Consider the following 24186-nt stretch of genomic DNA (forward strand, 5'->3'; position numbering starts at 1 on the left):
AAAGTGAATTAGCATTTTGATCAGCTCATTTATCAGCACCAATGGTCAGTCTAGCCCAGTATGCTGTTTCTCATGGCAGCAAGAACTGAAAGTTTCAGAGAAAGGGGCAATGGGGTGAAAAATAATGATCTGTGATAATAAGTAGGAAGTAGAGTCTCTACCAGTTCTTTCTGGCCTTAAACTCTTATGAATCTATAACAGTGCTAGAAACCACCTACTGAACAGTTATGGAATCAGCCCTTGGCAAGGAGACCTACTGGTTGGTTTCATGAACGGCACGTGCCCCTGTTGGCTGGGGGGAGCACAGCTACGCCAGCGGCGGCAGGAGCATGGGGGCAGCGGCAGGAGCCCGGTGGCAGTGAGTGGGGAGCTCCCGCAGATGCCACCAGCACAGTCAGTGGCGAGGGGGGTGGTGAGCTCCGACCACAGGTCGGCAACCACCTGCAGGTGCTGCCAGCAATGTTGATGGTGGCCAGGGGTGATCATAGACCGCCTGCAGATGCCACCGGCAGTGTCAGTGGCACCTTTTTGCAGGGAGTGCACTGCCACGCACATGGGGTGCATGTGCACCGGCGTGCACCCACTACACATCACTCCTGGTTGGCTGATACCTAGGTAGCAGAGAGTTAAGTTTTTGTATGCTAGCCTATGGAATCCCAAGGATATGGGCAAGCCCAAAAATACAAAATGAAGACACTAAAGAAGTAAATATTGAGGGGATTTGTATGGACGGAGAATTTCCTTTGTTGCTTTAAGCTTTGCAAGCCTGAAGCAGAAACTACCACTGCTGTAGCACAGCTGAATTATAAGTATAATCAGCTTCTGGAAAGCTAGTTATATCAGGTGCTCTGCTATTTGGAGAGGTGCTTTTCAATGATAATGTGTTCAGTAGGTAAGGAACATTGTTCTTAACTCAAAAGTTTGCATTCCAAAAATAAATAAGTAAATAAAACAAGCTTCTGGTTCCAATGTTCCAGCTGGAGCTGGTGACTGACTTTAATGTTTCTGATTTACAAATAGATGGAAGCAATCAGAAATTTGGGACCTTTTAGCAGGTCGATCTTTATGGCACCTTCCATAAAGGAGCTTTTCAAAAAGAGGAATTGCTTTATTTCTTTCCAAAGAAAAAGTTATTTAGCTGAATCCTACATGGCCTCCTAGCTGCCAGCTTCATCATTCCTTTTGGACTCATGTTTTGCCCAAAGAAAGTGCTCAAAGCAGTACACAGCTGCTTCTAGGATTAGGAGGTACTTTGCTTCTAAGATTTTCAATGGGATTTGATAATGGTCTTCAAATACCTTAAGGGTGATTATAAAAAAGGAGGGAGACAGGCTTTTCTATGTAGCTATAGGGAACAGGACTAGGAGCAATGGACTCAAGCTGCAGCAAAGCAAATTTAGGTTTGCAATTAGGAAGGACTTTCTGACTATGAGGATAAGCATTGGGACAGGCTACCCAGAGAAGTTGTAAAATATCCATCTCTAGAAATTGTCAAGGTGAGATTTCTACAAGCACTCACCTGGGATGGTTTAGTCAGGGATGGTTCTGCTTTGAGCAGGGGGCTAGACTAGATGACCACGTGAGGTCCCTTCCAGCTCTACTTTCCTGTGATCCCAAGATGAGGGTGCCCTGTTTTCTGAGTCTATGCAAGTTATCTCCTGGTTTCCAATGGAAAATGAGTCATAGGTAGTACTTTCTCCAGGGATGCCGAGGCTGTAAGAAAGTTATTGCATGTTTTGCCTGCAACCACCCAGGAAATTGTCACTAATCTGTATGCAACTGCCCATCCTGCTGGCATGGTGCAGACTGCTCCAAAAATATGATCTGGCAGCAAAAGGTATGAAGTAACTACCTTATGATATTATCCACATGTTCCTTTCCCCCAACCCTTTAATAGGAAAAAGGAGGAGGAGAATTAATTTCCTATGAGCTGTTAGAGGGTCACTCATCTGTGGTATGTTAAACAATGGACAAAATAGTTAAGTCACCTTTCAGAAATCTAGTCACTGATAGGACTGGTTAAAAATATGTAATATAAGCATAATACCTATATTATGTTTGTCTGTAAAACACTTTGGGGTTTTTGGACAGAAATTGAAGGGAAAGGGCAAATGTGATTGGCATGAATGACACTAAGGTTAAAAATGCAATATGGCAAGAGAAAAAAGGTCATTAAATAATGTTGACTAGGGTAGCACCATGAACCACTTTGACTCCCTCTACTGAGAGATGGGTAAGATCCTTCAGGATCTGTTGGATTATTTGGCTTTTGTGAACATTTCAGAAACTCTAATCAGGAAATCTTCCATTGAGATATACAAGATTTCACCATGTTAGTGGGCTTCAAGCACTCGAGCAGAGGAGGAAGTCTCAGCTCTGGCAGGTGCTAGGTGAAGGAGCTTGAGGCAGCATCCATACAGTTTATCTTGGCCTCAGCAAAGCTGCTTAATGGAAGAGGGGGACTGAGACAGGAGGATGGGAAGAAGCTGGCAGTCCAAATGCAGGAGTGTCTGAGAGAGACTCTGAAGGAGATTTTAAGAAAACTAGGACAGATGATGACCTGGCCTCCTAATACCACAAAGTAACATGTAGTATCCTATGAGACACAGGTATGTGAAATGGTGCCTTAGAAGTCATGACTCTGAACCACAGCACTCTCCCCCCATGCCCCCTCCAAGAATGAATCCAACACTGATGTAACATATAGAACTGGAGAACAATTACTGGGCTAGATTGGAACAGAGCCAGGGTCCTGGAGATGAGTGATTCTACATCCTGTCACCTGTCCTATGAATATTACCATGAACTGTATCCCTAACTCCCAGCTTCCTTAGCTACTTACAAATATCTAAGAAGGTTGTTATAAACCAATACTAAGTGAATGGTCAAACTGCCCACTTAAAATATGAGAGAAACCTAAGTGCCCAATATGATTTATTTTAGCTGGTGATGGACATCAAGCATTCTGATTCACAAAGAGATGGAATTGTCAGGTAGAGGACACATTTCCAGTAGCCTCAGTTTGTGTCAAGGATCCTTCAACAGCTTTCTGAAAGAGGGGGAAATCCTGTCCTCAGTAAAGTAAATATGAATTTTCTCATCAAATTGAATGAGGTCAGAATTTCACTTCTGAAACCCAGGTGCATTTTAAGATGAAGATATAGTGTGGATGAGATGAGATTAATACATAGTGCGGATGAGATTATTACTACTTATATTAGAAAAGCACCTATGTCCCAGTCTAAGATCGGGGCCCAATGATCTCTGTAAAGTACAGAAACTGAATGAGAAACAGTCCGCGCCCCTGTGGTTCTTATGTATCTCTTGTTACAATCAGGAAAGAGTTAAGTATAAAGCATAGGGTTTTTCCTTCTACCATTGCTTCTGAGATGGATGTTTGTAAAAAAAAAAAAAAAAGCGGGGTGGGGGGAGGTACTGAGACTTGGAATTCAGAGACTCAAGAGGGTTTGTTTTTCCTTTGGCCCATAGCAGTTATTATTCCCTGTCCATCTTGCCAAACAACTTACTTAGAAACACACTCAGAGAATTTTATTGTGGGCCAGACTCATCTTTCATATTAATAACTTCAAGGTCAGAAACTGGAGCAGTCTGAGTGAAGCTTTTCTTCTGGAAGTATGGCATGATGGGATAGCTACTGCTCAGAGAACCATGGCCCTGAAAAAATTGCCCTCCTCCCATATGCTGCAACAAGATCCTTTTCTTTTCTGAGGATTTTCCACTGGAGATTAGAAAGATGATAATTTCTTTCTCCAATAACAGTTTCATAGATAAGTATTGAGAGATTTCCTGGCTATTTTGTGGATAAGCCAATCAAGTGTGAAGCCTTAAGCTATTATTATTACTATATTATTAATAAATTAAAATATTACTAATAGCTGGCCAGGAAATGGAATTTTTTTCTGTGTAGAAAGAAGTTTTTTCAGGAAAAAATATACCATTTGACTTCCCTCATGTTCTGTTCTCTAATTTTTGCTAGTTGGAAAATTGGAACAAAATGTGAAAAGTGTTTTTCTTCTCTACTTGCTCACACTTTGTATCTGTTTTCCAACTAGGACAAAATGGAAAATGGACAAAAAGTACCAGAAAAATGTACTTTCAGTCCTTGCATTTTTTTTTCCAGTTGGAAAACAAGAAGAAAATGTTGGAAGTGCTCCAGTCAGAAAGGAAGTGATACTGAGGCTTTGTCTATACACACAAGTGCTGCTTTAAGATAATGCTGGAGTAAAAGTGCTAGGAAGTTCCGTTAGTTTGAAAACTGATTCTGGGAGAAGGCAAATACAAAACACCTTTATAATGATATGAGTGTATTCACATTAGGAATAGTATCAATATCATGATTTCAGTATGAAATCACAGTAATCTATTTATTACATCCATACAAAAAATTGTGTATAGGCCAGACCTTATTTTCTTAGAAAAAGGCACACTTTTGTTTTTAAATTAATAATTATGAATAAGAGTGTTGCTTTCTCTCATTATCACCTCTGATAAAACTCTCCACTTCTTTCTCTCTCTGGTCTCACAGGCATTGAAGGTCTATAAACTTCTTAACTAAAGCCTTCCATCTCCTCCTATCTTGAGCTATCTCCATCCAACTTGTTGCAATTTCTCCTATCCCTTCCAGACCAGTTTTTATATTATCTTCCCCTCATTGCTTTTGTCTCCCTTGTGGTCTTTTACCCTCCACCTCAGCTTCCCAGATCTGTCTCTCATGCTTTCTCTCACCAGTTCTCACAATATGGCCTGCCCGTTTCATTCTCTGCACTTTTATCGTGCTCAAAACATGAGGTCTTCTGTAAAGGTGCATCAGCTCTTGATTGTATCTTCTACTCCATAATGTTGTCCTGTACTGCATCAGATATTTTCCTTAACACATTGTTTTCAAACACTTGCAGCCTTTTTCCATTTGGTTTTGTCAACATCCAGGATTCACATCGGTATAAAAGGACAGGTTGAACAATTGTACTATAAAGCTGGATTTTAAGGTTCCTAGAGATTTTTCTTGATGCCATTTTTTTGTTCATAGTCAACAGGCATACATCAGCACTGCAAATTCTTGCCTTGGTTTCTTCAGATATTCATTTGTTGTCAGTGATTACTGTTCCTAAATATTTAAATATCACTGCCTTTTTCACATTGTCATTCCCTAACCTTTTTTTCTTGTGATCTTGAGATTTATCTCTGGATGTGATCATATATATAGTCTTCCTGACACTTTTAGTAAGCCTCTTTGGCATTTGACTCTATCATCTCTGTATTATTTTGTACCATTTCCATTTCCTCTCCTACTAGGCAGATATAGTGTAGCCTGTTCAGCTGCAGCCTTTCTCCTTCTTTTATGAGAGCTCTTATACCCTTCTCAAGCATCCAGTTGAAAAGCATCAGTAGCAGTGCATCCCATTGTTTGAGCCTGCTATTGATTTAGAAATAATAAGGCACCAGGGATAAGCACTCTTCCAGCTAAATTTCTTAAATTCAAATTAAAAGCATTAAAGAACCATCTTCACAAGATGACTAAAAAGACTGGAGTGAGGAAAGAATCCCCAAACAATGGAAGCAGGCAATAACATGCCCAATTTACAAGAACGGTGATCAATGAGAGTATAGTAACTAATGGGGTAACTCCTTCCTGTACACAACCTACAAAGTTTTTTCTCAATTGTTGCTAAACCAGTTTGCTCCCATAGGCACAAGAAATTGTGGGAGATTACTTGTGTGTGTTCAAGAAAGATAGATCAGCTTGAATTTTCAGTTAGATTATTGCTAGAAAATAAATAGAAAGTTCTGAAAAATGTACACCATAAAAACTTATGATAGTATTAGAAGAGAATCACTATGGTCAATAATGGTGGGGTTGGAATTTCTAAAAAAACCCAACAAGTATGCCTTACTAAAAGGTGCATTGAAGGACCAAAGAGTTATGTGAGAATTGAGGGAATACCATCACACCCAATGGAAAACTCCACTTTCCTATGGGGGAAAAAACAGTAACTTCCCAAAATTACAAAATGAAAGAAAAACACTTTAAAATACTAAAGATGTGGACTTTTTGGAAAACAACAGACACTTTATGGAAAATTAGATTTTCCTACAAAAATAAGATCTATTTCCACTACATTTCATTTTTGTTGAATTGTTTTAAGCAGCTCTATAATTATTTTTGTATTGTAGTAATATCTATTTCCAGGGGTCTATACTGTGGGAAAGTGCAGTCAGACCCCCTTTTGATGCCTGTTCCACTCAAAGTTTAAAACTGCCTAGAGGGACAGCTGCATTTGCATTCAGGGAGAGCTGAGGAAGTCAGTTGACTTCATGGCTCATTATCTACTTTATTCCTGCTAATCTCTTCACTCCATAGGCATTAATAGTCCTTGATTTCTCGCTAACTGAGCTAGCCTTTCTTCTATAATTAGCCTGTCTGTTATCTACTCCTGGTAACGCTTTCCCCCATACCCCAGCCTGACTAATAAATACATGCTGCTACCCAGGAACCTGTAATAGGTGGTTTTGTTCGTAGGGGATTCAATCCCTGAACAAATCAGAGACAGGGAGGGGAGGAGAAGGACTAAAAGCAGGCTGAGCTGTATAGTGGTGCAGAGGTTAGAGACAGGAGGGAGCTGCAAAAGTGAGCAAAAAAGTAAGTTGCTGCAATGACCTTTTCCCAGGTTTTTACTTGGAGCAGATGATGGAGGCTGTGGAAGGCTGAGCCCATGGTGTAGGGCAGCATAAAACCCAGGCGTGGACAGATCCAGGAGCATCTCCCCAGATAGGGGTCAGCAGGGCCATCCCTAGGGGGCATGAATTGAGGTGACTGCCTTGAGCCCTGCACTTTGGGGGGCCCTGAGGAGCAGGGTGGAGCAGTGGTGGTGCGGAGCTGGGCAGAGCGGTGGCTCCGCACGCAGTCACTCGCTACCCCTTCCCTCCCCGCTCCGCCGATGCCACTGCCATTGTGGTGGCAGCTTCTTCAAGTCTGGGGCTGTGAGATCAGAGTGGGGATGGGGCCCCATATGGGCTGATTTACCCTGGGCCCCACACCCTGCTCAGGTCAGCTCTGGGGTTCAGTCTCCCCAGGTAGGGGTGCTGCAGGTGGCTGAAACAAATCCTACCCTGACCCCAACTGTTTGTTTCTGTGTGCTGAGGCTGGAGAGCAGTTGAGGCCAGCTATGGGCATGTTGAGTTGGGGCAGTAGGGCGGGGAGGGAGGTAGCTACAGCCTTGCCCCTACCTCCCCAAGGTCAAGGACTAAGAGTGTCCAGGGCAATTGTTTAGGAGGAGTTCTGAGGAGAATGGGATTCCAGGGGCTGTGAGGACTGGATGGGGGTCCTGGGATACCATGGAGCTTGGGGCTGAGGGAGCTAGTAGGGGCTGTGGGAATGAAATGGGATGTGAGAGGGGTTGAGGGAGAGAAGGATTGTGAGTGGGGGAAGATTTGGGGGTGTGAGGGGCTATAGTTTGAATGTGCAAAGGGGCAGGGGAGAGCTCAGTGGTGTGTGAGGGGCAGGCATGGTGAGGTATCAAGAAACTGAGGCATGATGGTGACAAGGCTGTGCAGGGTGCAATGGGTTCATGGGGGTAGTGAGGGGGCAGGGTAGGGCTGAGTGGGACATGAGAGCGATGGTGGGCTCTGATGTGGCTTGAGGCACAATGAGGTGGAGCTGAGCATGGAGGATATGAGACTTACAGGGGACAGAGTAGAGCCAGGAGGCATTTGAGGTGAGGGGCAGAGTGGATCCATGGTAGAATGTCTGGGAGACCCACATGTTGGGGTGGGAGGAGCAGTTTTGTCTAGCCGGGCTGGGGGTAACAGCTGTATTCCTCTGCCGCCAGGTATAGGCCTCACCCTGGAACTGGCAGTCAGCCTTCCCCAAACTCAGTTATATTTGTTTTGGTTTTGATGTAATGATGCACCACACCATCTTCACTCCCCTTTTAAAAATCCTAGATCTGTCCCTGTCTACTGCCTGTGGATTAGGCCTATGTGAGTAGGCAGCTATTCGATCCAGCTTTGGATCCAGCCATTTCAGATGCCAGGGTTCTGATCCAGAGCTCCAGACTGAGTTGCCAATTCGATCCTGCCGAAGTGGCTCCAAAGCTTCAGAGCTGCCTCAGAGATTCGGCCATAGGGAATCAATGAAATATCTATAACGTTGTTGTTTCTTGTCTTATTTGAATGAAACTTGCAGGGGTGGTAGCCTCTGCTGAGAGCATGAATTCTGCTACATTTCAAGGACATAGGTGCAGGGGTTTGGGGGGGAACTGCACCCCAAATTCTTGAAAGCAAAACTCATGTCACGTGTACGTGCTACACCACAGGGGGCTGAAAACTGCAGGGGTGGTGACCCCTGGTGAGGTCACAAAGTCTGCCAAGTTTCAAGAAGATCAGTGAAGGGGTTTGGGGGGAACTACACCTCAAGCTGCTGACAGGCAAACTCGTGACACAGATGACCCTGTGTGTGTTAAGGTGCAGTGGGCTGAAAACTGCAGAAGTGGTAGCCCCTGCTGAGTCCATGAAGGCTGCCTAGTTTCAAGTAAATAGGTGCAGGGGTTTGTGGGGAACTGTACCTCAAGCTTCAGACAAACAAAACTCATGACATGGGCGACACTGTGTGCATTAAGGTGCATCAGGGTGAAAGCTGCAGAGATGGTAGCCCCTGCTGTGGCCACAAAGCCTGCCAGCTGTCGAGGAGATCAGTGCAGGGCTTCTGGTTCTTAGAGCCCTGCCCCTCTAGCTGCTGACAGACAAAACTTGTGCCATGGGTGCTCATGCAAGTGACTGTCTCTGCCTTGGGGTAGTTGATTGCCTGTATTGAGTCTTTCCTCTCCTTAGTCTCTGGTTTTGTAGGTGTTAATTGTTGCTAATTAACTGGTTACATTAGCTAGCATCTGTGTATTGAGCTGGTCCCTGAAGGAATCATGATTAACTGGTAACTGGTAACACAGTAGCGTAGCAGCCAGGCCTGCAGTAGTCACCCCCCCACCAGCCCCTGGCCCTAAGACAGACACAGCTGCACAAGCACCCGTGTCACAAGTTTTGCCTGTCAGCAGCTAGAAGTGCAGGGCCCCAGAACCCAGAACCCCTGCACCTATCTCCTCGACAGCTGGAAGGCTTTGTGACCATTAGTCAGCACCACATTGACACAATCAGCATTGAAATAAGGATGGATCAGAACAAACACGTCTCATTTCGCTTTGGGAAGGTGATCATTAAGCTTCACCTACACCCCCGGAAGACTTTGAGATTTTAAAATAAGTAAAAGCATGATGGTGGTGGTAAAAACCTATGGGGACCCTAACTTGTACAGAAATTATTATAAAGCCCAGGCTGGTCTCCCAGGATATCAGGGGGTGCCCGTGATGTATGGGGCTGGCATGGGAGGCATATTTTGCAGCCTCTTTAGAAAAGCCATTTTGCTTTTGAGAAGGGGGCTAGAGATTATACTAAAAATGCAGTGCAAAAAATAGCCAAAGATGTGATTGGTCACATCTCCCCAACTGTCCTGGATAAGGTGGTCAAGCCGGTAAAGAAGGAGGGGTCTGGCCTGGTGTATATTCAAAGAAAGGGCCTTAAAAGAAAGAGAGACACACCCGACTCAGGACGTGCAGGACCTCCTCAACCCCTTAAAAAGAAGAGGGTAAGTCAATGGTGTCACAAGATGCGAAAAACCAAGAAGCAGCCTGGGAGGAAGAAGGGGCACTCTCCTGGAAGAAACTGAAATATATTTTAACCGCCATGGCCTTTGTTCACTGAGGGTCTGAAGAATTCGCCAAATTCGAACTGGCTGTGTTTCAAATAGTCCCTTTGCAGACCTGCATTGAGAAAAGCCTGTATGTTGAGATCCCCCCACTCTTGGCTGTTACTGTGTCCAGCCCCCTTGACTTTTTCAAAGCTGGGAATGGCAAAGAATACATGGATTTGAACAACCCGCTGCTGTACCTTTGCTGCAAGATTGTAAAAGACGATGGAATTGATCTTGATGCCGGGGCAGCGGTGGGTCTGGTGAATTACCCGCTAGCCTCTGTCTTCAGTCAGCTGGATGTCACTGTGGGAGACCATCTCATAAGCCAGAGCAACAACTGTTACCCTTACTGAGCTGTCATCGATGACATCCTTGCCACCCAATTTTCTGCCGGCCTGTTTTACAAAGATACACCCAGGCATCATGAAACGGTTACAAAGGATGACAATAATCATGGGTTTTGGAGACAGGCAAACCTGACAGACCAAAGCAAAAAGATAGAGTTGCTTGGTCATCCTCATAGCAATTTGTTTTTTCAAGAAAAACTGTTGCTGAATGGCGTGGATGTGAAAATTAAACTGATACACAGCAAAGATACCTTCTGCTTGATGGGAATCACAGTGGCTGGCCAATGTAAACTAAAAATCACATCCGCCTCACTTTTTGTGAAAAAAGTGAAGGTAGCCCCAGGCATCCGAGTGGGCCACACAGAGGCCTTGCTTATGGCCAATGCTAAATACCCCATAGACCGCGTGGGTATGAAAGTGTTTAGCATTCCTGCCGGCAGCTGAGTCAGCAACCAGGAGAATCTGTTTCTGGGACAGTTACCACTGCCCAAACTCAACATCATCGGGTTCGTGGATAATGATGCCTTTAGCAGGAATTATAGTAAGAAGCCCTTTAACCTTAAACATTACAATATTAATTTTGTGGACCTCTATATTGATGGAGAACAAACTCCGACAAAGCCCCTACAACCAGATTTTGAGAACAGTAACTGCGTGAGAGAATACATGCAGCTGGTACAGACAGCCAGTAAACATACAAAAGACTGGGCCCTGATAATCATCCGTGAGGAGCTTGCCCTGGGGTACACCTTATTTGCCTTTGACCTGTCTCCTGACCAGGAGTGTGCTGATCATTATTTGCTGATTAAAACCAGCAACCTGAGAGCAGAAATAGGCTTTGCTGCGGCTTTTACGGCTAACATGATCGTGTATGGGGTCTTTGACAACGTCGTAGAAATAAACCAGAGGAGAAACGTCCTGTTTGACTACATGTGAAGATGGACACTGAACAGCTCACCAGGGTTTTATCCTCAGACCCTTATGCCAAAGAAACTTTCTTAGACATTTTCCCCTGCGACTGGCTTCCTAAGACTTGACTGTCTACAAGGCCCCTGAGCTTGGTGGTCAACACGCACCCGCATAATCAATCCGGAGAACACTGGTTGGCTGTTTACCTGGAGGAACTGCGGGGAATTTTTTGACTCATACGGTCACCCCCAAAACAGCGCTCTCTTTCCTCAAAGCATTATGTTGTTTTTAAACAAGAACGCTACCAACACCGCTTTTCAGACAAAACAGTTACAAGACCCCCGATCCGTCACCTGTGGATACCACTGTGTGTTTTTCCTGCACCACCATAGCAAGGGGCTATCATTTGAACAGATTTTACAATTGTATTATTCTGATGATTTTGCACAAAATGATAGGGTGGTGATGCATTTTGTAAAAAGTAAATATCAAAATTTCCGTGTGGCTGGGCCTGCTCAAAACATGTTTCAACATGCCTGGACATGTATTTCTCACTATGACTTTCACAAATGCTTTGTCTAAATAAAACACTCAACTGATCCTGTGTAAATAAAGCTGTTGCTGTTTAAACATGTGTGCGCACGTGTGTTTTCATTTTAAAAAATCCTCTGTAGACAAAAATTGTAGCAGTATAGAATAGTTTAATTCAAAGTGTAAAACTTTACATGGAAAGCCAATGGCTTTTAGAGACAGTTTTTCACTTCTTAGGCGGTGCTGTTGGTGTTTCTTGGTCTGAGGTAGATACTTTCAGGTGTTCCAGATGATCGCGATTCACAGCGTTGCCCATAACAGAAGATGGTACATTCAGCTTGGCCATGGCTTTCATAAAGATGTCCCAGCCTGTAGGCAGACGTTTACTAGTCCTGGCGTGAGTCTGAAGGGCTCTCCGGACCAAGTCGAGCATGCTAGAACCCTTGACGAGCATCCCTTTGTAGACAAAACCCCCTTGATCATCCCAAGAAGAAATATCCTTGTGCTGACTTAGCTTAGTGAGCAACACTTCAGCATTTTTCCTGTGTCAGGCATGCACATTATTCAATACTTCCCGAATGATAGGATCGGGGTTCGTTGGGGTTCCTAGGGGGTTTTCGGCTTCTAGGAGGGTCTGTTCCGGCAGAAACAGGGTTAATTTCCCTCTGTCCAGATCACCCTGCTTTACGTAGGTCAGGTATTTCTGAAGCATGGCAGCGTGCAGTTTAGCCTTATCATATTCTGCTAAACCCGGCCTTTGAAGAATATCCCTCATTTCAGCATCCAATAAGTGGGTTGCCTCGGTTTTGATATTTTCCTGAGGTGGTGGAGGAGCCCTTAATTTTTCCAGCTCATGATTTGGCACCAGGTACATTTTTTCTGCGTGCTCCCTCACCGGCTAGTCAAAAGCCCCGTAATCAGAGGGAGAGCAAAACTTAACAGAGGGCCGACAAATCCCCCAGACTGTTTCACCAACTGTTTCTTTTTTTTTTTTAAGAGGCAATCTTGTGTTACTCAGTTTTTTTATCATCCCGTGCCTCTTTTTCAGCACATGAATTTGATGCGGTGTCTCAGGGATGTTTCCTTTTAAGGTATTCAGAGCAATTTCTGAAATGGCCGCTACTAAATCGTCAGAGGCCGAGCAGAGAATAGCTTTTCTCTGCTGTGGGGAGGACTGAAGAGGCAGTTTTAAGAGAGCCAAATTTCTTTTTACGTGGTTAGACATGTTCCCCTTCCACTGTCTCAAGAGCTAAGAAAAGTCTGCCGCTACATCATCTCTTTTTATTCCCACCTGCTGTTTTTTTAAAAGTATAAGCAGCAGGTTGGTCAGGAGGAAAAAGCCCAGTTCTCAATCTAAAAGCGTTCGAGGTAGAAGCATTTAAATCAACCACCAGATACCCGTAAATTGTTTTAGTGGCATCCTCAAAAGCTCCTAGAAAGAACTGTGCCTTACCTGGGTACATCTGCTGCGCCAGGGACACTATCTGTACCTTATCCCTGGGGTTTTTTTAAAAAACCATATCTTTTGTGTTAACGGTAATGGTGCGGCTCCTTTTCCCTTGACAGAAAACATTTTGAACTATATACATAATGCTAAGGCTTTCTCCATTTTGCTGCTGTCACAAGCAGAGTCCATCAAATCATCTACCACATCCATATTTATTTTATTAGGAGGAAGCAAACAGTCGTTGTTGAGACTGTCCGGTAGACCCTCCACAAACTTGATAAAAGGATATTTACAAAGCAGTTCTTTATACAAAGGCTGCCAACAGCTATAGCACCACACAGTATTTTCAGACATAACAGACAACATTCGATCAGCGTGATCCGGAAGGTTTTTTTTAAGTAACTTTTACTACAGTTGCTAGGACCTGCCAAAATCACAGAAAAGGGATGCTTCCAGCACAGATCCATGTTTAAACACCATAGGGGAGACTGTTAAAGTTTTCTGTGAGGACTCTTTTGTCATAAGCAACTTTCTGCATTTTTCTCAACTCTAAGCATGCAGAAGCGGTAGTGAAACAGGCTATAAAGATGTTTGTGTTACCCAAGAGCATATCACGCTCTTTGGCGTGCTTCTGAGACACGCAGGCTGCCTTATCATCAATAAAGTTGCAAGATGAAATTTCATAGACGGGCGAAAAGAGGTAGCCAAAGAGTCCTTTGGGGTCTCTAACGATGCTGGTGTTGGGCAAGTTGGTTCTCTGACCAAATTTACCCCACAAAGAATTTAGAAACAATCTTGCTATTTGGCGGTTTGCAGGGTTGGGTTTGATATGCTCTGGGCATAAGGTCACGCCTTCTTTTTGCAAGAAATTGGCCACGTATCTCTTGTTTTTCTCGGTCGGTACACCAGGCAGGGTAGCCCGAGGCTTCCTGCTTCTGTCAGAGGTGCATTTTTATGTACCATGAAAAAAGGGTGCTAGACCTCTCAGCAAAATGCCAGACTTCATAGATTTGAGCTATTCTGTATCCCTTGGTGATAGCTTTATTCAATTCTGGTGTGCACCACGTGCCCAGGCGGGCCCTTTCTTCAGCAGTGCAGTCGCACTTTTGCTGTCTTGTTTCCACGCAGAGGCGGCACAGTGCGAACATAAGTTTCCTGTTCACCCTGATGGGTAGCACAGGGAAAAAAAGGTTTTGCGGTGGGTACGGTTTCATCCAGGCTGTTCCAAAATAGCTCGACAGGGGTTGGAAATTGTCATGAATGATTTCAGGGTGTCCGATTGGGTATTCCTTCATTTTGTTTATGAAGGGGTAAAGACTGGTAAAATCGTAATAGTGTATTTGTTCGCCGGGTTTAGTTTGATAATATAGACAGATGGCATTAGTTCTCCTCCCAAAAAGAGCATCCCTAGGCACCAGTGGAGAAGGCAGCAGGGTTCTGCTTCAAAAATCTGCCAGCTCCTTATCCATTTCTAACAGAGCCCTTCACTCGTGCTCCCAAATGGTCCTAACGGTAAACCCCTCTCTCTTGAGATAATCAGTCTTGTTCAGTGCCTGATAATTCAGAAACCCGAAGGTGGTCCCTGTCAATGGGTTCTGGTCTTTCTCTTTGTCGCAAGTGACACAACTGTGAAAAAAAATCCATTACATTCAAATGCCGTAGGTTCCCCATCAATGTTGGCATACCTGTCTAAAAAATAGGAGCCTACCTGAAATTCCCCACCCTGTAAGGCTTGTCAAGTTTGAATATTTTCTTTCTCTGAAATGTACATTAGCCACTGGATAGATGGGGATGAAAACCTCTTTTTCTGTCTGTGATAGTTGTCTGGGGGGAAAAGTGCTATGGTCTGCGGTTCCAAAAATATAAACCTGTACATGGCCATGCAGACAGAGGCCAGCGTGATGTATTGGAAAGGATCTATGCAGCATACTACATTTTGGAGTTCACCATGTATTTTCACTCGGTAAACCCGCCATGGCATTTTCATGATCTCATCCCTGTAGAGGCAGCAGGCCTCGTTCAAAATTTTTATGTCCTGCTGGCAATAATAGGCCTGCTCCTTTTGCATGTCAAAGATCTTATCACGGTTATCCTGATACCGTTTTAAAAACTGTTCTTTCTCATCATATTTTCAATGCTGTAGTACTCCAATTTGGGAGAGACCCCACATAATGTTGGTTTTCTGCCGTGTTAAAAAAATGTGGGAAATAACCTTTGCATCCTTCAAACCCCATCACCTGTGGAAGCCTGCTAAGTTTCATTGGCAAGAAGTTTGAAGAATCTATGAAAAGGATGCCTAGCCTGGTCACTTCAATGCACCAGAGTTTACTGCCCTGGGTGATTAGTTTCACGCCCATTTTTTCCTTCAATAACTGGCTAACAATGAAGTAACCATCGTAGTTTTTGGTGTTGTGAGCTATGAAGGTGTAGTCCTTGAACTTTTTATCTATATAAAACCCTTAATAAAATCAGACAGACACTCTTCACCCTTAAACTCCCAAGTGCTTTCAGGCTTTTTGGGCTTAGCTTTACAAGCCTTTTGGGGGTTTTTGCCTGCGACTTTTTGAGGTTTTTTTTTCCCCCGTCTTTAGCTCCATTGCAAAAGTGTCCTTGGGCACATGCATCCCCATCTCCTGCACACATTCAAACTCATAAAAAATGTACCCCTTGCCTTCTTCAGGCTCTTTAATCTGGCGCATAAAACACCAGTGCTCGTTTACATCCGTGATTTTCCCATAACACTGTTTGCACTGCCACCCTTTGCACTTGTGCTTTTTGTTCATGCAAGATTTATACTCATCACACAGAGTTTTAGGACATTCAATCTACTTTTCAGAGGCCAGGGTCACGTGCCTTTCTAAGCACTCTTTGGAATGACAGAACAGCTTACAATTAGGGCACCTCTGTGTCCTGCCCACGTTTTCAGCACAGTTTGGACTCAGGCAAAGACAACATCAGAACCTGCACATATGGCTATGCCTGTACAACTTCTGACAAAGATTGCAATAATTTCTTATGCCAAACACCTTGTTCACATCCAAAATAGGTAATAATGTTCACCGTGCAGCAGAAGAAAACAGGTATCGGGGTATCTGAGCGTGTCCTGTGTTTTAAATAAACTCCACCCATTTTTTTCCTTATGCATCACTATGTGAATGTTAACCTGTTCAAGGTCTTCAAACAAAGGTACCTGATGGAACATAACCTTTTGATATACAGACATGCCTAATTTCCTGTGCAGTTCTTTGGCACCATCTAGCAGTTCGGCATCTCTGGCCCCTCTACATTTTGTAATAGTCAATAGACTGCCTGCAAAGCACAGGTTAGTATCATAGGTATTCAAGTTGATTAAATACATCCTCTTTTTTGCAATGATCTGGAAATAGGGGATAGAGCTTATAGCTCTGTGGCTCCCACTGCCTGTACCTCTCACAATGACCACAACCAGCCGAAATGTCGAATCGAGCAATATTTCTCTCTAGCTTTGTAACAGGTTACTGAACCACTCTAAAAACAGCTCTGGGGTCATCTGGTTTAAATTAATAGCTCGAGAGTATAAACAGTTTGCCATGCTACCTGCCTGAATATGTAACTGGGCATAGTCATTGCCTGTGAATCTCTGGTGGAGTTCTGCTACGATTTCTTCTACCCCTCTGCCTATGGCTTCATATGCCACGTGTAATGGCACACGCTCCAGGTTCACAAAACGGAACTCCTCTGTGTACCTCATGCCCCCAAACCTGGCTACAGACCACTCTTGCCTTCTCACCCGCACTATATGTACGTCCAGTAAAACATCCTCTGCTGACTCAGGAGACTGGGGGGTGCTTGAGGGGTCCTCTAAAGTGCCTTCCACATCAGCTTCGCTATCCCAGCTCTCTGACTCGTCAGGTCTTGGTGGTGGTTCTGGGAGGCTGGGGGGCCGAGGAACATTTGAGGGGCCCTCGTAAAGGCTTCCTGAATCATATCCTCCATCCCCTCTCTGCTCCATGGGTCTTGGTAGAGGGTCAAGCCTGGGAGGAGGGGAAGCATTCAAGGGGCCTTCTAAAGCACCATTATTAGGGGATCTCTTATTTTTTCTCAACTGGTGTTTAGCCTTCCCCATGCTCCTCTTTAACCAGGCCCTTACTTTTTGCCCTGTGAGCCACTTGCTGGTTAGCCACCCATTCTTACCCTCGTGTTTACCATGACTCCCCCTTACGATACAGGCCACAACTGCTGTCCGAGTTACACAGACTACCTCCTGAGTAAAATTTACCCTTTTGCTCCAGTAGTAATCATGATCTTTCAAAGCACTCCGCACACTTTTTTTGAGATGTATACACCTGCCGGCACCACCCCAAACCCCACTTTTTTTCACAATAATCATGATCTTTCAAAAAAAGGAGAAAGACTCTCCTCTTTCTCTAAATTGTGTGAGCAATCAGTCCTGCGTTTCTTATTCACGGGGCCCAGATCACCTGTTTTGGGGGTGTGAATCCTTGTGTTTTTACATATGGTTTTCTCAGAGGTAGGTGGCGTGTTTTCCTCTGAGGAACCATGCCCTTCTGTTCTGTCCCAATGGTTTTCTGATCCTTGGGTGCTATGATCTGCAGGCTGAGCATTTCTGGGTTTTTTATTGTGTTTTTAGAGGTCTCCGCCCTGGCCCCTGCTCTTCTTCAGGAGTGGTGCGTGTGATCACTTAGGAAATATAAAATTTACATATCAGCACTGAGAATTCACTTTCCTCACACACTACCATTTTAAAATTTGCTTAACCCCACCCTCTATATTCACAGGGGGAGCTAATTCATACCCACACAACTTCTCCTCCCACAAGAAAGACACAAAGTTTCACAAGCTGGTTTCAGAAAAATTACCTTTTACTACTGGATAAAAACATGACTGTATGTGTTTGTTCTGCTTTTCTATTTTAGAAGAAGAGGTTCTGTTTGAAAACAAATGGTTACAAACAGTTGTTATAACTTAGTGTGATTATATTAACACAGCCACAAATAGCCCTCCATTTTTAAATAATTTTTACCTTGCTGTGGTAAAATTGCATGGGGCTTTCCCACTAGATAAGCTCTTTGTAATATAAATGAAATGATACAATAAGTAAATCCTCCGTATTAAAAATTAAATACTACAGTAAGGAAAATAGTGTATGTATAAAGTAAAATATAACTGTTTTAAAACAGAGTCACCACTAAAAGATAACTCCACCCCTTTAGTCTTAAAATATGTAGAGATCTGGACACACAGGTCAGCTTTCTTGCGGTCAGCTTTATCTTTACAACACACCCCTGGTTCTTGGAAAATTCACAGCCCCTCCCATAGCATACAAGCCCTGTAGGAATATATATTTTTAAATCAGTCTTTATTTCCATCAAAAACCTTTACAATATTTACTAGTTTATTTTGTTGAACCTTCTCCTAAGAAGGTTTTTTTTATCATTTCTAGTGACCATTAAGCCTTATTGGCCATACGTTTACAACAGGCCTTTTGGTAAAAGATAATGCCTTAAGTTTTAAAATATGCAGAGCTCTGAACACACAGGTCAGCTTTTTTGCGGTCTAGTTTATCTTTATAACACCCCCTCACCACCCCATACTATTCAAAATCTGTGAGAATATATATTTTTAAATTCAGTCCTTATTTCCAACAAAAACTTTTACAATATTTACTAATTTATTTTGTTAACCCTTCTCCTAAGAAGGGGTCTTTTATCATTTCTAGTGACCATTAAGTCTCACTGGCTTTACCTTTACAAAAAAACCTATATGTATATGATTAGAGATCCAAAACACTAAAGTAAATGCTATTCTACACAGCTGGAAACTGTTGATGTGCTTTACTACCCCCCCACCCACAGCCTCCCACCAAAATCAGCAAAAGATATATACCCCTGTTTTAAACTGTTTTTGCTAAACCCTTCTCTTAAGCAGGGTTTTATAATTTCTAGTACCAATTAAGCATTCAATATGGGGTATGAGAGTTTTATCTTCTTCAGTTATCAAATAATGAAGAGCGGCATTAGGATCTTCTACAGAATACACAGTGTTTAGCAGCTTTCTAACCTGAAGTAAGTTTCTCAGTAATTCTGAGAATGTTCCTGGCAAACCCAATGGCTATAACAGCATTGAAAATGCTATCAAGAGAAAGACTTTTCCTAGCAAAATTCCTGAATTGTTTGATTTATGTCTTTATCTAACCAAGTAACACAATGATGTGCTACCTGACACCCCAGGGTGTGAACACACCCCCAGCAGTTATCAAAAAGTCTCCTCCTCAAGCAGTATTTCATTACACCATAAAAGGAAACGCGCACAAGAGACTTCATGAAGATTTTACGTTCTTGACGTGAAACAGGACCTGACGATTCAATACCTAATTGTCTTCTGAACTCTTCAGCCTCATCTGGTCTCTGTTCTCTGCAGAAGCATACGCTTCTTTCTGGTGTCATCTGTATGGGTGTACTGGTGAGTAGGCTTTCTGGAGTCATTAAAAAGACTTCATGTAACCGCAAAGGCATTCAAATAAAGGCCTTAGTTAGCTGCTGTTTAATCAGTCCTTAGCTACTTCCAAACACGCACATGCTATGAAGTGAACCCACACCACTACCATCAAAATCTAAGTGCCCCACCCCACCCCACCCCACCCCCCACAACCATGGTCCAAGTCTCTTACCGACCTCTGCTCTGCGATGACCTCTACTTCACATGCAGGCTCTGGCACAAAGATACCATCTTCCAAATTCTCAATGTCTGCTTCGGGGGCTTGGGCCTCCTCAATTTGCCTGTTCATTGGGTCTTCCTGAACAGGGTCAGGCACCTCAAAGAGTCTTTGTGCTAGGGGCCTGCCCTCCTCCTCAAAACTATTTCTACAGTAATGCTTTCTATGCAGCCATCTAGGGGTTGTGGTGAGGGGGCCTACAGGTGTTGTGAAAGAATCCATATCCGCTCCTGCTTGCATTAGCACAGTCTCAAACAAACAGAGGTGTTGCTTGGGAAAGCAGCTAGACTTGATGGTCTTGCAGCCTAAGCCCCACCCCTCTACTCACTCCAATTGGTTCAGCATCATTCTGGGGGGGGGGGTCTGAGGTCTCTGAAACCCCTGCCAATTGGTTGGGGGAGGGCAGGTTGTTAGAAGGATCACACTGTCGTGGAAACACACGCAGCATACTTTTGGGTCAGGTCAGCAGAAGCTTTTATTCAAAAGAAACTACAGCTGTAGGGGGGATTCCAAAGTGACATGGATTTCCCAAGCACTTGGAAGGGGTTCCCCCCCAAGAGCAAAATTAGGAGGCTTATATACTTTTTAACAGTCGCTTACAACTCACGTGATCATATAGTGAAATTAGCATGAAAAACAGCTATAACATTACTTCATTACTTCTTTGCTGTAATCAGGATGGGAACTTATGGAGGAGGCGAGGTTAGTTCAGACACCTCGTTCTTGCACCTGGAAATCAGAGTTGTACATACTTTTTGTTATTTTCAAGGCCGCGTTGAGTGAAGCAGTTGCAGAGGAGTTACAAAGAACAAACACTTTCCCTTATCTGTTCTACTGTACAGAGCCAGCAATTCTCTACAAAGCGGTTATGTCATCTTATAACTCAAATGATCAAAATTTAAGGCATTTTTTTTTTCTGGTTCCACAACACCATCCCACTGCCACCCCATAGGCCACACCTGTGCCCTGGGGGCTAGAGCGATATTGGGACTACCCTCAGAAGGACTGTGTATATGCCCATGCATATGTCTCACAAGTGTAGCAGGAGAGCCCAGATCAAAGGGAAATGTGGTCCCTGTTAAGACAGGGGATGTCCGTGTTGTAGGGCTCATAGACTCTGTCTCTAGTCAGACCTATGTCCATGAACAATTTGTGAATCCAGCAGACATCCCGATAAATTAATGTGCTTATGTGATATATATTCATGGAGATACCTAAACATGCGCCATAATATGGCTGAGCTTGACCACTGGGGAACAGGAAGTTAACATGACAGCTATGGTGGCCAACCACTTAACTTGGTGGTGGGGTGAGACTGGTGCTCAATGGCCAAATTGTTGAGATTGGCTCAAAGAGTTAATAGGAGCCAGGCTGACCCCAATTCCACTCAACTAGAACTGGGGGAATTATTTCCCTTTTCAGACCCTGAGCTGTTTGGACCTCAACCCAGATCATGCCAAGAGTGGTGGTGGGACAGGCAGGAGGCCCTCTCAAGCTAGAGGAAATGCTCAGTGTGAGCAGGAGGGTGATCCTAGCTGCATCTCTCCCCTGTACTTGCCTACCACAATTTAGATCAAAAGGAAAAGGAGATCAGTGATCTTTTATGACTAAGGATCGAATAACACTGCCCAGATGGCACATACTTTATGCAAGTTTGTTTCCCCAAAGAAAAGTAGCACAGAAACAGAAGTCTCGCCAATTACCTCATTAGCGAGACATGTCTGAGTTGCTGAGCGGATATTGCAACACAGGATGCCTGTCCAGTTACACTATACCGCTAAACGGTCTAAGCACCAATTGTCTTATTAGCAAGGCACATTCCCCATGCCTCTAGCTTCTATTGAGTGCTGGGAGCAGTCTAAGTTATCCCTTTGCTCTCCACACTGCCACACGTGGCAAAGCTATGGATCTGGGGTCGGGGTTTAGTCCAGCCTGGGTCCCTCTTGCCCACCTGTTGTCCCAGGATTCTTATCACTATTTGGGATTCCCCCGCCGAGCCACTATGCTGTGTCTCAGCTCTCCTCACACTCACCGGGATCGCCTGAGGAGTAAAGTAAGCAGCCTGCCTGATGTCTTTTCCCAGGTCGTCAGATGGGTTCCCTGTCTCTTTCACCTTTTCTTGTGCCTGAAGGCAATCAGTCTGTCTCCCGCCACCGGTTTTATGCCAGTTTTTCGTGGGCTAATAACCCGATCTTGTCTCGGGTGTGTAATTCCTCCCACCTGGCAGGGATCATCGTCAGGTCAGTCTGACCCGAACTTGTCTAAGTAACAGGGCTCCTGCTTGAGTCCCTGTTACACTCAAGGAAAGGGTTTGGGGTTCAACGCAATCTGAACTGCCCTCCAGAGGATCAGGATACCCCAGGGGCTCCTTGAGAGGGTAGACTGAATCAGGTAGTAGGAGGCCTGGATTTCATTAATGATCAGAAGGAGGACCCAGTATATGGCCTTCTTTATGGCTGATTGGGTCAGGCCAATAGGATCATAGTAGATGCAAACTTAGCAGCCTGGGACCCCTATTTTGAGTTACAGAGTGACCTGTCAATGAGAGTAACAAAAGACAAGGCCACAGGGACCTAGTAGTCCCAACTATTAGTGCTGAAGCAATACCATAGCTAGGTTTTGAAATTAGCCTATGATGTACCATGGGGAGGCCATTTAGGGATGAAAAATGTCCAGGACAGAGTGCTGGCAAGGTTTTTCTGGCCTGGGGTATACCAAGAAATCAAGGACTATTTTGCATCCTGCCCCAAATGCTAGCTGGTCACTCCCCACCCCATTCATAAGGCCCCACTTGTAGCCTTTCCATTGTTCCACATACCCTTTGAGCAGGTCAGAATAGGCTTGGTGGGACCACTGGACCCCAGCTCAAGAGGGTCCAAGTTCATCCTGGTCTTTGTTGACTATGCTATCCACTACCCCAATGCTGTGGCAATTTGCTTGGCTTCAGCACAAACTGCGGCCTCTGAGATATTACAGCTGGGTGGGCACTCCCCAAAAGACTTTGACTCACCATGGCATGGTCTTCATGTCCTGGTTCTTGCAAGAGGTCTGGGGCTTGTTAGTTCATTCTGTAAACTTCAGTGTACCATCCCCAAATGGATGGATTAGTTGAAAGATTTAATTAGACACTGAAGGGGATGTTGAGAACATTTGTCTTGGAAGAGCCTTGGAATTGGGACCAGTTATTGCTGTATTTATTGCTCGCCATTCAAGAGGTTCCACAGTCTTCCATGGGCTTTTAGCCCTTTGAATTATTATATGGAAAGCAGCCCCAGAGTGGGTTACAAGAATTCGGGCAGGCCCAAGGAACAACACCACAGAACATAATCCAATATGTCCTGAAGCTACAGGAAAGATTAGATCTGGTGGGTGCCCTTGCAAAAGAAAATCTCAGGGCTGCACAGGAATAGCAGTATAATAAGAATGCCCAGCTCCAGATTTATCAGCCTGGGGACAGTATTACTATTTCTCCTGTCCTCCAACAGTAAGTTGCTGGCTAAGTGGCAAGGCCCTTTTGAGGTCCTGCAGAAGGTAAGCAAGGTAAATTTATGACATTCACCTAATAGAGAAACAGCAGAGTTTGCAGATACATTATGTCAACCTGATGAAGCCCTGGAGGGCCCAAGAAGCCTGTATGGTCTCTATGTGTTTTCTGAGAGTTGGCCTGGGGATTCCAGATCCCTCATCTGATGCCTGGCTTCATGCTAGGGGAGGCTTTGACCTCAACTCAATGGGCTGAAGTAAAAAGCCACCTGGAGGAATTTAAAGAGGTATTTACAGTTATTCCAGGCAGAACTACACTGACTGAACACTGGATTATCCTGCAGCCAGGCTGTGCAGTTCAGAAGGGATACTCAAGAGTTCCAACGTGGCTGAGGGAAATAGTAAAGCAAGAGATTAAGAAGATGCTGGTCCTAGGGATGATAGAGAAATCTGCCAGTGAGTAGAGTAGCCCAACTGTTTTGGTGCCAAAGCCTAATCACACTATCCAGTTTTGTATTGATTTCTGTAAAGTCAGTGCAGTTTCAAAGTGTGATGCATATGCTATACCCAGAATAGATTAAATGGTGGAAGGAATAGACAGTGCAAAGTACATAATCACCCTGCATTTAACCAAAGGGTATTGGCAAATACCTCTGGACCCAGCGTCCCAAGAAATCGTAGCCTTTGCAACACCCTGGGGACTCTATCACTTCTGAACCCTGCCTTTTGGTCTCCACAGGGCCCCTGCAACCTGCCATCATCTAATGGACAAAATACTCTGCCCACACTGGGCATGTGTGGCAACCTATCTGGACAATGTAGTGATATTTGCCAACTTGTGGGTGGAACACCTCCAGTGGGTGAGAGGGGCTGCAGTCAATACAAGTGGATGGCCTCATGGCCAACCCCACTAAATACCAGCACCTCCCATATGGTCTAGTGGTTAGGATTCCTGGTTTTCACCCAGGTGGCCCGGGTTCAACTCCCGGTATGGGAA

At 44.3% G+C, this 24186-nt stretch overlaps 1 non-coding gene across 1 annotated transcript; it reads left to right on the top strand.

Annotated features, from left to right (window-relative positions):
- The first annotated feature begins 24114 nt into the window (after nucleotides 1–24114).
- On the top strand, nucleotides 24115–24186 carry TRNAE-UUC. The gene has a single exon. It is a non-coding gene; the product is annotated as a tRNA-Glu (tRNA).

This window comes from Alligator sinensis, unplaced genomic scaffold (genome assembly GCF_000455745.1).
Source record: "Alligator sinensis unplaced genomic scaffold, ASM45574v1 scaffold619_1, whole genome shotgun sequence".
Classification (NCBI taxonomy): domain Eukaryota; kingdom Metazoa; phylum Chordata; order Crocodylia; family Alligatoridae; genus Alligator; species Alligator sinensis.